Source organism: Lissotriton vulgaris, chromosome 8 (assembly GCF_964263255.1).
Source record: "Lissotriton vulgaris chromosome 8, aLisVul1.2, whole genome shotgun sequence".
NCBI classification, from domain to species: domain Eukaryota; kingdom Metazoa; phylum Chordata; class Amphibia; order Caudata; family Salamandridae; genus Lissotriton; species Lissotriton vulgaris.
In genome coordinates this window covers 667,627,073-667,640,796 of record NC_141696.1, presented here as the reverse complement: position 1 = coordinate 667,640,796, position 13,724 = coordinate 667,627,073, and the positions used below count along the sequence as shown (strand labels likewise).

The following is a 13,724-nucleotide window of genomic DNA, read 5'->3' as shown; positions in this document are numbered from 1 at the left end:
GCAATAGGCGCATGCCTGCAAGGTGTTTTCTAGCTACGTATTGGGTCAACAATGGAAATTTGTGGATTATGTACCGCTAAAGAAACTATAGGATTTTCCTGTGACTTTCATGCCAGTTCAATGTGAAGTGTGCACATGCTAGAGAGCGGCTCATCCTGGAGCTGTTTTGAAGGAGCTAAACTGCAACTGCTGATCCTCTTGTGGCAACTGGGGAGGAATTGGACTGTTCGGGTTGGTCTTACTGTTAGTATTCCAGTTTGGATGTCGGATAAGAGGTCGCTCACTGAAGTGGGGGTTTCTTGAGGGGTTACCTCAGTATATGTGTTTCATGCCATCTTGATTTCTTTCCCCTGTCATGTTGTGTATACAGAAGGGGAGAGTGACGTGTTAGTCCTGAAGGGTGATCATGTTTGATTAAGTGATATGTTGGTCCTGAAGTCTGACCATGTTTTTGACCATCTTTCCTAATGGGTTTAGTATGTAGGGGCATTTTGTTAAGCACAGAGTGTAGAGTTGACCATCCTTCCTAAGGGTTTTAGGATGTAGGAGCACTATGCTATGCCCAGAGTGTAGAGTTGACCATCCTTCCTAAGGGGTTTAGGATGACGGGCAGTGTGCTTAGTCCAATGTTAAGGGGGCCACTGTTACACCCCAATGCAGGTGAACCCTAGTCCTGTTTAAATGAATGGTGATGGGGGTATGTGGTTACACCCCACTTGCAGTAGTGTGTGGAAGAAGCCCTTGTCCTGTTTGAGTGCTGTGTTGTGGAGGGTAACTGTCTGGTCCTGTTAGAGTGTAGGTGTTGTGGAGGGAAAAGGTTAGTTAGTGTTCCCTGGTGAATGAGCAGAGAAGTTTTGGGGTATTGTAAATTTGTGGGTTTACCACCTTACATCCCTTCGGAGCATTGAAGTTATGTAGAGAGTGTTTGTTGAACCTTTTATGTTTATTTCGTTGGGGTCTTGTATGTATAGGATGTTCAGAGAAAGCGATGTCTCTTGCAATGCTATATTCTTTGATTGGTTAGTGAATGAACATCACCTTTTCTGATTAATTACTCTATGTCTCGATTGACCAGCGTAATATATAATTTGGGGTGTGCTGATCCTTTTATGTTTGCTGATGTGTCCATAGCAGTAGCCCTGGTTTGTGAAATCCATCAAGTCAGCACTTGGAGAATTACTGATGAGGCTGGAGTTTTTGTCAAATGGCAGATCCTTTGTTGCTCGAAGCACTTTCTATCAGAAAGCTCTAATACTAGCAAAACGTACCCGTAATATAAAATTCATAAAACTCAGTTAGATCTTGAAATTTCTGTTGAGAGAGCATGTCTTTAGATGTGTATTTGTCTCAAATCTAGCTGTGTTGACCATGAAATGTGGATTTTCAAGAAAACACATACTACACATGTCAAAATGAAATCAAGTATTTACTTTCCCACACAAAATTCTTTCGTCCTCTGACCATCAAAGGTATATTCATCGTTTTCATTCCATCCCATAAAACCCATCTTCTTGGCTCAGCTCCCTTGGTCTATACCCTCTCTTGGTTATCCACATTGACACGCCTATATTTCAAAATCTCTATCCTCAACAGAAAAACAATCCCTTTTCCCTCAATCCCCTCTGTCTCCTCTCCCAGTTTCTTCCATTAGCCAAATGTTTTTGGTGTTCTGATCTGTCTCCCCAATCAGCCTTCTCACGCTCATCCAATCAGTGTCACGTGGCTTCTTCGCTTCCCTGATACCCAATTGTGTCAAAACGCCACCTCTCCATATCGGTCAATGAGCAATGGGTATCATTTGTCGCTTGCCTCCCAATAAGTCCAAAGAAGTCTATTCCCTCCTTTACGTCTGTAACTTATTCTGATTGTTCCCCCTCCAGTTGCCTCTGTTTGTCTTCACGCTTCTGCTTGTTATCCCCACCAATTTTGCCTTGCATCTTCCTCCTCCTCTAAAGTTCCATCTGCTGATTCCCTAGGTGCCGGTCAATCCTGTATTGGACACGTTTCCGCTTTTAATCATACATCAGTTGCCCTCCTATGATCTGTAGTGGACCTAAAGGAATTCCCATCCCCACATGCTTCTAATACCCCTTTCCCTATTTGCGGCCATATACCTGAGTAAACACATGGGGAAGGAAGATGACTCAACTCAGATGTGCACCTTCAGTTACAAGTTTAACTCAATGAAGGGGCACTGGTGGTACAATCTACACCACAGAGGGACAATAATAAAGATCACCGATAGTAGTTACGTTTGAACAATTTTCTTTGTAAAATCAAAAGACTGTATGAAAAAAGCAGACTGCGAAAAAGTAGAACCAAAATGAAGAGTTAAACCTTTCGAAAAAAACATTGATTTCAAAAGGGTGTTCAACAATGTTGCTCTAAAATGTCAATTATTTTGTACAATATATGTTTTGTTTATTAATTGCCATGCTTGATATCGAACCCAGGTTTCATATCGGGTACAGCAATAACAGGTTAAGTGTAGGCAAGTGATCTCACCAGGAGCTATGATGATAATAGTATCTAATTTATTTTGATTTTTTTGCAGTTTTATATAGCGCAAACTCGACCCGAAGGTATCAGAGAGCTTTACATGAGCACCAGTTGCCTTACAAAGGCATCCTCCACTAATTGAACCCAAGACTGCCTACTGGCTATGAACTTGGAGACAACACAGCTGGGCATGACGGGGGACAAAACAAGTCACAGAGTGACAATGGTTTGAAACACACAAATTCAGACATAAGGAAAAGCCACAAACAAACCATGCGCTTACCAATAATAAGTAGACTTGCAACGTCATAACAAATCGGACTTGCATTCAGACATTTGGGCACTAATTTCGGGTTTCCCAATAGTAGCGAGGTGGAAATTCTGCATGCAGAATTGATGTTACTATGCAGTAACACTGCACCAGTACCAAACGAGTTAAAATACGAGTTAAGCTCCATGGAATGGGGAATAATCATGTGGGTCCAGACTTACCAGTCTTAAAACCACACAGAGGGCCCTATGTAGGTGGCCATTTACCGGCCGGTAACGGTCGAATTCGACCGTTACCGACCGGTAAATGGAGTTTCAGATGTAGGGGGCCTATATTTTACCGATTCTGTAAATTTACAGAATCGGTAAATTTACAGAATCGGTAAAATACTGAATCGGTATATTTACCGATTCGGTAAATCCACATGTAGGTGGCACTCCTAAGAGTGCCACAGTCTCTTTAGAATCGGTATTTTACCACCCAATCCTATTGGGTGGTAAAATACCGAATTCAGGTGTGCATGCACATCTGTGCATGCACACCTGTGCAATGTGACACACAGACATGCCCTTAGGGTATGTCTGTGTGCCACATGGCACACAAGTCTGGAATTGGGTTGCTAGAGGGTGTCAAAGTGACACCCCCTGCACCCTTGCTGAAATTGGTATTTACCGAATCGGTAAATACCGATTCGGTAATGTCCATTGATTCCTTTGGGTGTCAATGCCCATTGGAATCAATGGGCATTACCGATTCGGTATTTACAGAATCGGTAAATAATGAATCTTAACGAATCGGTATTTACCGATTCTGTTTTACCTACATCCCCCCCCCCCTCTATTTTACCACTTCTTAAATACCGATTCGGTATCATTCGGTATTTAAGAAGTGGTAAAATGTAATTACCTACATTGGGCCCAGAATTTCGAATTTCGAAATACCATATGCTCTGACTTCTGCAAAGCCTCACGTAATTTAACCGGGGAACGGCCACCTAGTAAAATTGGGTCCGGTGTCCCAACACCAGGAAAACCAGTTGCAGTAACACTAGCCCATTAATAATCAGGCAGAGAGGAATGTCATGCAGTATTCCTTTCCTACTGACTCATAATCAGTGCTTAAAATGGCACTCCAGTATCTTATCATTATCGTCAAATGCTTACTTTTTTATTTATTTATTTATTTTAAGAGTTTTATATAGTGCTGGCTAGACCCGGAGGTATCAGAGCGCTTTACATGAGGTTCCACAAAATTACAAGATTACATCAGTTCCAATTTATATCAGTTGCTAGACAAACAATTACAAGAGCATAGAAAACGGGATAAGTGAAGTGTAGAGGGGAAGGGGATAAGGGAAAAGGGGTGGGAGGGAGATACGGCAGAAAGACGAAGGAACGTCTGCCCAAAGTCCGGCTGGTTCGGTGACGGTTGAGGGGGAAGTCCCAAAACCCATCTCCTCTATAGCTATCAGGTAGCTCCATCAGGCTTTGGCCAAATAGTTAGGTCTCAACGGGAAACATTTAAAGAACATGGAGGGCAAAATAAAGGAGCGTAGAGGGTAGGGGACAGGGAAGGTGAGAAAGGGAGGATAGGGGAAGAGACAACAAGGAGAGACAAAATGAAGTCTGTCTAAATGCCGACTGGGTAGGTGACGACCATCTTCCCTAAAGCTAAACCAGGTAGCTCCATCGGGCATCAGACAAAATAGTTCAGTCTCAATACATTGAGAGAGGAGAGAAGGAGAGACATAAATAGAGGGAGGATGCAGGAAGAGACGATAGGAGAGACAGACGGAAGGAAGTCTGGCTAAAGACCGACTGGGTAGGCGACGTCCAAGGAGGGAATTCCCGACCTGTCTCCGCTGTAGCTAAACCAGGTAGCTCCATCGGGCATCAGACAAAATAGCGAGATCTCAAATGACGAGGGAAAATTTACAGGTAAACAGGGTGGGGACTAGGGCCAGAATAGGTGAGGGCAGAGGTTAGTAGCAGGAAAGTGGAGAGGAGTAGTGCAACACTAATTACGAGGCAAAGCTAAGTAAAAACATGGTGCTATGTTGTAAATGATCAACTGTTGAAGACACATTCATAAAGAAGAAGCCCTATTGCCTTCTCTAGTTGCACTGTGCCCCATTTAGGAATACGTAAAAGAATCTGCGTCTACAGCTCTCAATCTAGCACATTTAGGACGCACTTTTGATGACAGATCTTTGCACATTTAACTAATATTTCTTTGATTGAGGACCACACTGTGTTCAGCAGTTAAGGGTCCCATAAACCTCTAGCTGACCGAACAGTGATGCACAACCACTATGTACAAGATGTCTTATTTATCAATCACACCATCAGCCTGTGCACACTGACATATTGCAAAACAAAGGTGGTTAAGGCTAGATCAGACCTGCCAGGTCTCATGTTGCTTCTGTGTCCCCCAAGATATTACTATCTTCACAAGCTCAACCACTACTCCTTTTCTCCTATGTGCTCATACAGTGCCAATTATCCTGAAGAGGGCAGGTCTGCTAGATCTCAATCTGGACTGATGGCGAATCAGGGCTAATACTAGAGTTTCTTCTGCAGACTTTTAGAGCAAAAGAGAACAAGCATCTTTTTGCAAAACAACCGCAGGGCAATGACAGTGCATAATTCATCCATCTAGGACAAGTGCATTAGCAAAGGACTTCACAAGCCTTGCAATACCAATTAGTTGTGGAACCTCAATATCTCTCGAACCACACATTGCATCCAACCCAGTGTTTTGTCGGCAGATGGCAATCATTGTAAGATAATTATATTTATAACATTCATTTCCATCAGTTCACGGTGTTTAAACGTCATTAGTTTCATTCAGTGAGAAATTAAATATGACCATGGAAGTCACAGTACTGGCCAATAGTGTCTACAATTGAAGCTTGACTGCAGCCATTCTTCAGAAATTCAGTCTGTTTCAAAGCGATTCAACGTCATCAGAGTTTGGATGGAGGTTTGTCAGATAACAGCTTCTCCAAAGCTCTTGCATTGTCTCCTTCGGGTGCGGGCGGCCAGTTTGCATGGTCTGGTACTTCCTAAGGGGAATGATACAAGCTTTGTCCGGCATCAACCTTCACAGTTTCCCCGGTGACGAAGGAGGCAGCAGGAGAGAGCAAGAAGCACACCATGGGAGAGATTTCTTCAGGGAGTCCTAGTCTCTTGGCTGGAATCTTGGGGATATATTCCTTAAAGATGTGTGATCCGAGTTCTTTGTAGTTTGCAACAGCAGTGTCCGAAAATATTGTTCCAGGAGCGACAGAGTGCACCCGGATTCCTTGGCTGGCCCACTCGATGGCTCAACTCTTGGTCAGATTATCGACTCCAGCTCTTGCAGCACCGGTGTGGGACATGGCTGGAAATCCTTTCACATATCAGCTACAATGTTAACAATTGCCCCTCCATGGTCCTTCATCCAAGCATTGTATACAGCTTTGCAGCAGTAGAATGTCCCTCTGAGGTTGGTATCGATAACTGCGTTCCACCCTTTCAAACTGATGTCTTCAGCTGGGCTATGGAACTGGCCGCCACCATTGTTGACCAAGAAGTCAATCCGTCCATGCAAGGCTAGCGTTGACTTCATTAAGGTCTCCACCTCCTCCTCTTTACGGATGTTACACTGCAGTGGAGTCACTACTGCTGGGCTGGAAGGTGGAATTTTAGCAGCTAGCTCATCAGCTGCTTCTTTTAGTTTGTCCAGCTTTTGGGAAGCGATAACTACTTTGCACCCTAGAGTGAGCAGTTCAGCTGTGATAGCCTTGCCGATACCGGTGCCGCCCCTGGTCTCAGCAAGGCTCGGCATCCAAACAACATTTACCTGTAGCCAAAACTATAACAGAAGGGATTGAATCATAGAAGCTTCATCACTTCCGGGCAGTAAAAGGAAACCCCAATGAAGTATTTTCACAATTTTAAGATGGCCCCTTCTTGTTGCTTAACACGTTTCCCTGTTTGTATCCTAATTTGCTGGAACCAGCTCTTAATCTGTGCCCACCATCCATCCTAATAGGATAAAGAAGACACGAACAGGATTACAGCTAAAACTACAAAACTGAAATAAAAGCAAGCAGCAATGCAATGTGCTGAACAATAAACGCTAAACCCCCATGAAACAAGATGCTGCGACGTGTCTACGGAACACTGATAGCGTGAAGTCCAAGCTGATTGCCTGAGGTAAATAATTACATGGAGGAAACGGTAAAGAGGAAAAGCTCCAGCTAATGGCGCTAGAGTATCCATTCTACACCGCAGGGAACTACCTGGGATAACCGCGACCAAGCCCACGCATAGGTTTGAAAAGGATAAGAACACGTCAGCTTGATCTCCTTGGATACAAGCACCTTTTAATGCGCTGAGAGTGGAGAAGGAAAGCTCTATTCTCGCCCCAAACCAGACAGCGTTTGTGATACCAGCACTGAGATTGCCAGACTTGAGTGGGTTTTTAACATCGGCTCTGGAATTCTTAAAGAGAAGCAAGCTTCATTGTCAATGTAAATTGATTAAATCGTGGAAGTCGTTTTGGAAGAGGCTTATTGTTGTTTCAAATATTGCACACCTTCAGAAGATATAAAGACCTATCTACACATTTGTTTTAGTGGCGGAAGGCTGTGTGCATTATGCGCGCGCGAAGCGCAAGAGAAGGTTGGAATGTGTATGACACCAAGGCTACCACATAGGCATCTCTGATAGGTTTTGCATCATTACAAGTAAAAGGGGTGTGCTTCTTTACAAGAAACTTAGGCGCCTATTAGGATGGCGGACGGACCTGCGTCCGTCCGCCACCCCGAGGTGGAGGGACAGTCCGCAGGGGCAGCGGCGGTCCCACCGGTCGAATTAGGATGTGACCGCCACCCCGGCGTTCACATCCCGCATATTTAACATTGCGGCGGGTGCTGCTTTAAGCAGCACCCGCTGCAAAGTTAAATATGCATGCTGTGCATTTGCGTGCACAAAGCGGCAGGCACCGCGCGGTGCTGCCGCATTGTGCATGCAAATGCAGGGGGGTACCATAGGTATCCCCCATGTGCACCCCCACCCCCTTCACCCTGGGGGCCACAACGGGCCCCCAAAGAAAAGACCGTTTGCCGCCACCACGGAAAGGCATGTCCTGAAGCTCATTCTAATATGGCTGGTGGTGTCTGATAGACACCGCCACCATATTAGAGCTTTTCCGCCACGGCCGGAAGGCGATTGCAGCGGAAAAGCGGCGGACGGTCTTCCCGTCCGACGATGACCCCCCAGCCATCCTAATGTGGCGGGGGGTCTTTTCATATACCGCAGCGGTGAATCTGCATCCTCTGGGCCGGCGGTGGCTTCCGCCGGCCCGGAGGATGCGGATTCACAGCAATCCTAATCGACCCCTAAATCAGGATGCACTTTAACAAAACAAAATACATATTTTTTTTTATTTTTTTATTTTTTTATCTGTTTTGTAAAGCGCAAACAGCTGCCCCAACAATGGGGCGTCACGGCGCTAGAACCATAACACAACCAACTGAGACGAGAGACGAGACCTACAAGGAGGGAAAGAGATGGGTTTTGGTCGCTCTGCGGAAAGCTAGCATATTGTCGATGCATCGGATGTGGAGGGGAAGGGAGTTCCATAACTTGGCCCCCAGTAGTTTGAAGGAACGCCCTCCGATGCGGCAGAACTTTGTGTGGGGTATCATGGCTAAATGTTGCCCCTTGGACCGGAGATTCCGTTTGGGATAATAGGGGGTCAACAGCGAACGGAGAAGCTCTGGACCTTCGTTCTTCAGGATTTTAAAGGCGAATATGAGGGCCTTGAATTGGATGCGGGCTTCGATGGGTAGCCAATGTAGTCTGTGAATGGTCGCTCTCGCCGAGCACCTTCTAGGGAGACCTACTATAGCCCTTGCAGCCGAATTCTGGATCCGTTGGAATCTCTTTATTTCAGATTTGTTTGCTCCTAACAGCAGGACACTCGCGTAGTCCAGCCTGGACAAGATGGTAGATTGTACGATAAGTTGTCGCGTTTTGGAGTCAAAGTAGCCTAAGATGGGGTTGAGACTTCTCAGTAAACCAATGCAAGTTGCGGCAACTTTTTTGGTGTGCGACTGGAAGCTAAGAGTAGAGTCCAGCCAAACTCCTAGATTTTTTGCTAGAGTTTTCGGGGGGGGTGCTGGGCCCAGTGATTGGGGCCACCAGAGGTCATTCCAGTTATCACTGTTTTTCCCCATTATCAGCACCTCGGTTTTGCCACCGTTGAGTTGGAGGCAGTTTGCTGTCATCCATTTCGCGACGGTAGTCAGTCCATCCCTGAATCTAGTGGCCTCGGGAGATGGGGCCTCATTGAGGCTGATGACCAACTGAGTGTCGTCGGCGTGCGACACCATTGTGAGGCCCCATGTCTTGGCAACCTCCGCCAAGGGTTGCATATATAGGTTAAACAAGGAGGGACTGAGGGCAGAGCCCTGTGGGACTCCTTGTCCTATGTCTTGGGGTTGGGAGATGAACGGAGGGGCAGATACCCGGAATGATCTGTTGGTTAGAAATGATCGGAACCATTGAAGCGCCGAGTCTACGATCCCGATGTTTTCAAGGCGTTTTAGTAGGATGGCATGGGAGACCGTGTCAAAGACCGCGCTGAGATCGAGCAGTATCAGCGCGGCACTTTTACCGGTGTCCATGATTTCCCGTAAATTTTCCGTGGAGGTGAGGAGCGCGGATTCCGTGCTATGGCCCGGCCTGAACCCGTGTTGGGAGGGGTCCAGGATGTTGTTTTTTGCCATGTGATCACTGAGAATTTTGTTCGCGTGGGCTTCCGCTAGTTTCACTACCCATGGGAGCAGTGAAACAGGCCGGTAGTTCTCATGGTTTAGAGGGGTCTAGGGAGGGTTTTTTTATTATCGGTGTTACCCAGGCCTGTTTCCAGCAGGTGGGTACCGTGGCTGTGGTAAATGAGAGATTAAGGAGTGAGGTCAAGGATGGGAGGAAGAATTCCAAGGCTCCCAGGAAGTGAATTGGTCTCATCGGATCTGTAGGGGCACCAGATTTCACCTTCCTACAAAGTTTGGTGAGTTCTTCACCTGAGATAGCGGGTAGGCAAGTGAGCCTGGAGTCTCCAAAGGCGGCGTTGGGGGGGCTGATGTCCTCTGGACTATCCTGGGTGAAGGCGTTGTAAATTTTCTTCACTTTTTCCGTGAAGAAGGTGGCTAGGTCTTCACATTGCTGCGTGGAGGTGATGTGAGAGGCCGGTTTGTCACCATTTTGCAAATTTTGCACGATTTGGAAAATAGTTTTCGTGGGGTTGGGGCTAGCTTTTATCTCAGGAGCGTAGAAGGCAGCGCGGGCTACCCGGATTGCCTTGTGGTATGTTCTGAGAGTGGCCAAGTATGCGTTTTTGTCCTCCTGCTTGTATTCCTTCCTCCATTGCCGTTCCGCTTTTTTACAAGTTTTCCTCGTTGTTTTAAGGTTCTCATCGTACCAGGGGTTGGAAGGGGTGTTACGCCCTTTTGTCCACTTGGCTGGTATAATGGCGTCCAGTCCCTTGGTGATCCAGTCCTGGAAGGACGCATATGATGTTTCAATGTCGTTTATATCCTCCAGGTTAGGTTCCCCTAGGCTGACCGCTAGGTCACATTGTTGGAGTTTATGCCAGGGTCGTTTTAGGCGTGCGGTGGGTGATTTTTTTACGGGAGGGGAGTTGTTCGGGATTGAGAGGGTTATTAACGAGTGGTCCGTCCAGTCCATGGGTTTGGGATCGTCAGCTTTGGCCTCTGGTATGTTAGTAAATACCGGGTCAAGCAAATGGCCCGCGACATGTGTGGGGGTTCGGACGAGCTGGATTAGCTGCAAGGCAGCTAGGTCTGCAACGAAGTTGCTGATTTTAACATCTGAAGAATCTTTTAAGTGGAGATTGAGGTCTCCTAAGATCGTGAAGTTCCGCCTTACCCATTTGCCAGTGCAAAAATCCACAATGGACAATGGGTAAAAGTGAATGAAAATGTTGTACTGCAGTGGGGGACCCTTGCATGACCTTGCATACCTTCGGGATTCTATGCTGTAAGTGCAGCATGTGTCATGAACACAAAAGCTGCACTCTAATTTCTTTCAAGCACTGTCTAAAAATGCACTCACACATACTCTCCCTCTCTCTCTCTCATTCATTCATTATTACTTGCCCTGAAATGTAAATATTTTCAGTGGATATTTAAAGTAGGATTGATTTTCGCAGTGCCATTTTAACTCTTTTTGCTGGGGCATAGAAGAGTCTTCTGTATCCAGTTGTCGGATGCAAATGAATCCCACACTTGTCCCAGAACTGCCCACTAAACAGTAGCATCGAGCACCATAGGAGAGTCACCATTGCCCATCAGCTTGCATAATGCAAGCATCTGCAATGCAATAGGTCTCACATATACCCGAGTTTGATCTATTGGCATTGTAAATGACAATGCCTTTTATTAATGCTTTGGTTTGTAAAACATAAATAAAAGGCATAGTCATTTACAATGCCAATAGCTTGAACTCTTGTAAATGCGAGACCTATTGCATTCCAAAAGCTTGAAGGCATCGCTGAGTTGCCCCATTCTATCTCCCATGGCCCCTGAAGAGCTCCCCGTTTGCTCCGAGTTACATAAACAAGCCAGTGGACACAACTGCGCACGAGAGACCCTCCTGCGGTAAGAGAAACTCATTAAAGAAAATAGTGCTTACAGACTAAAGAAGACGTATCATGTAACAACCAAAGTAACAGGCCCAGTCCTCATGGGCGGATACAAATGAAGACAAGGCGGTACTAAGGAGGCACTAACAAGCTTAATTACGAATCAGAAGCCAGCATTTGCAAAGGACAATGACACAAACCAATGACAAATATGGGCGAGGAGTGGGTTGGGCTTCAAGTACATACTCCAATACAGCATGGCTCGCAGAGAAGCTCATGTGCTGCCCATGCTCGACCTAGTAAAAGCAGATGGCTTTTTGAATTTACATGTCAATTATTCCTTAGGAGGCAGAATGCACATTGCACAGGTATTCAGATGAACATTCATCTGGCGAATAATCTGTATGAGATTAATATTTCTTTCCTTGTGGTGCATACTGAAGAAATACGCACAGGGTTATGCAAGGCTCTGAAGGTGAAACAAAGAAAGTGAGTGCAAAATGAAGACCTTGAAATAGAGGCCAACAAATCTCAGGCATTTATTGCTCAAAGCTTCCTTAGGTCAGTGCTTGCAACAAAGGCACGCCTAAATTAAGCTGCGCAAACATGGTAGTCAAATGCCTTTCTCAGTTAATGTTTCAAAGAAATGTAGAGCCCTGTATTAGGCTAGTATTACAATGAAAACACTCCAGGTTTTGCCACCTTTAATCGGACAAATTGAATATAGATGGGTGAGCCAACAATGTAACAGGGAGAGCAGGGCCAAGAATACGACTTGGCTCTAAGAATCTGTGCACAAACCTAGCCCTGAAAACGTTTGGCAAGTAAATCATACAACACACAGAAGTGTTTCACTTTAGAATATCAGATTACATCAATGCATTGAGAAGGATTTATTAAAAGTGATAGTTTTAAAACAGGAACTTGAAAAGATTTCTGCCCACTCCTCCACCACCCTGGCTACAATGTCATGAGTATGCTAAGCGGCAAGTTAATTGCCATGTAGAGTCTAAAATTGCCCCGCATTCTTATTATAAATGAATAAACACTGGAGTCTATTAAATCAAACACAAGTGGTCTTTGAGAAGCTCCTGTCCTGAACTCACATATCAGAAGGTGCTCTCAAATGTGGTGATAAAGAAAACGGAATCTCAGTGAAGTAAACATTTGCCTATGGTCAATAATTTGTGACAATAGTGGCTGAGATTCATCATGGTTTTCTATTTGCACATTGTGCTGTTCATCCCCTAGATGGGTATACTTTTTGATCTCCTACTTTACATCAACAGTTAATGATTTGCCTTCAGTTTTCAGCACATGATGTTACAGCATGGGTGCAGGAAGACGTCTTATAAATGACTGGCTTGTGCTGGGCCTGAGGGCCCAAGAAGAAATTGAGCTGGTCCAGAGCCAGGGTCTGGCTCGAGCTTTCAGTAGCTCGCCCATCACTATTACCGAAAAGGGAATAACAAGATGGGAGAGTACACAGCTTGGGTGCATGCTGTTTGGAGCCTCAGGCAAAATGCCACTTTGCCTAATGGGCGCTCCCCATTCTGAGGGCATTGGAAGCCACTTTTCAAGATTGCACAAACATAATCTTCAAGATGATAATAAAAAGACCTAATGTATTGAACCACCTTGATATTGTAAGTTAGTCCAATAAAACGTGTCAAACCTAAAGTTTGTTACTGCCATCTTTAGGATCTGACCAAAGTCGACGTTCTGGGGTAGAGATTAGCAAGGCCAGGAAGGGTGACAGGTCCAAATATGTTTAGTAAATTAGACATCATAGATCATATTTAAAGACAATATTCAACAATTAAAATGAAGAGCAGTACAGCAGTCGTGTGTCTGCAAAGGACTGAACCTCTCTTTTAGTGATGCATCTCAAGTTGTATGTACATGCAGAATGCAGGAGCCACACCTATTCATAACTGGAGTGGTGGCTTGAAATTCATTAGGGACCATGCATGAGAACTCAAGAATATATCCTTGAGCATATGAAATATACAAAACTAAAGAGAAAACTAAAGGAAAGAATATCGTTGATCTCGAGGAGCTGGGTAGCTGAAAAAAATATCAGAGTCCCTTTGAAACTTTAAAAAGAAAGGAAACAAAATAGCAAAGCAAAACTTCAGACGCTACTTTGTGACACCGAGGTTTGCAAATTGACATACTGCCAAATCAAGTAATTTGTTTCCACCCAGCAGTTGCCCACTTAAGTGCTGAGCGCAATATTTGCTATCATCCACAAATTTCACTAAAACTGTGATGAAATTAACTTGTACGCTTACAATTT

At 45.1% G+C, this 13,724-nt stretch overlaps 1 protein-coding gene and 1 pseudogene across 2 annotated transcripts in view; both read right to left on the bottom strand.

Annotated features, from left to right (window-relative positions):
• The window catches only part of DMD (dystrophin), a 4,652,165-nt gene that overhangs the window by 642,941 nt on the left and 3,995,500 nt on the right, over positions 1 to 13,724 (bottom strand). The gene's annotated exons all lie outside the window — the stretch shown is intronic.
• LOC147697862 (peroxisomal trans-2-enoyl-CoA reductase pseudogene) lies at positions 5,245 to 6,598 on the bottom strand (annotated as a pseudogene).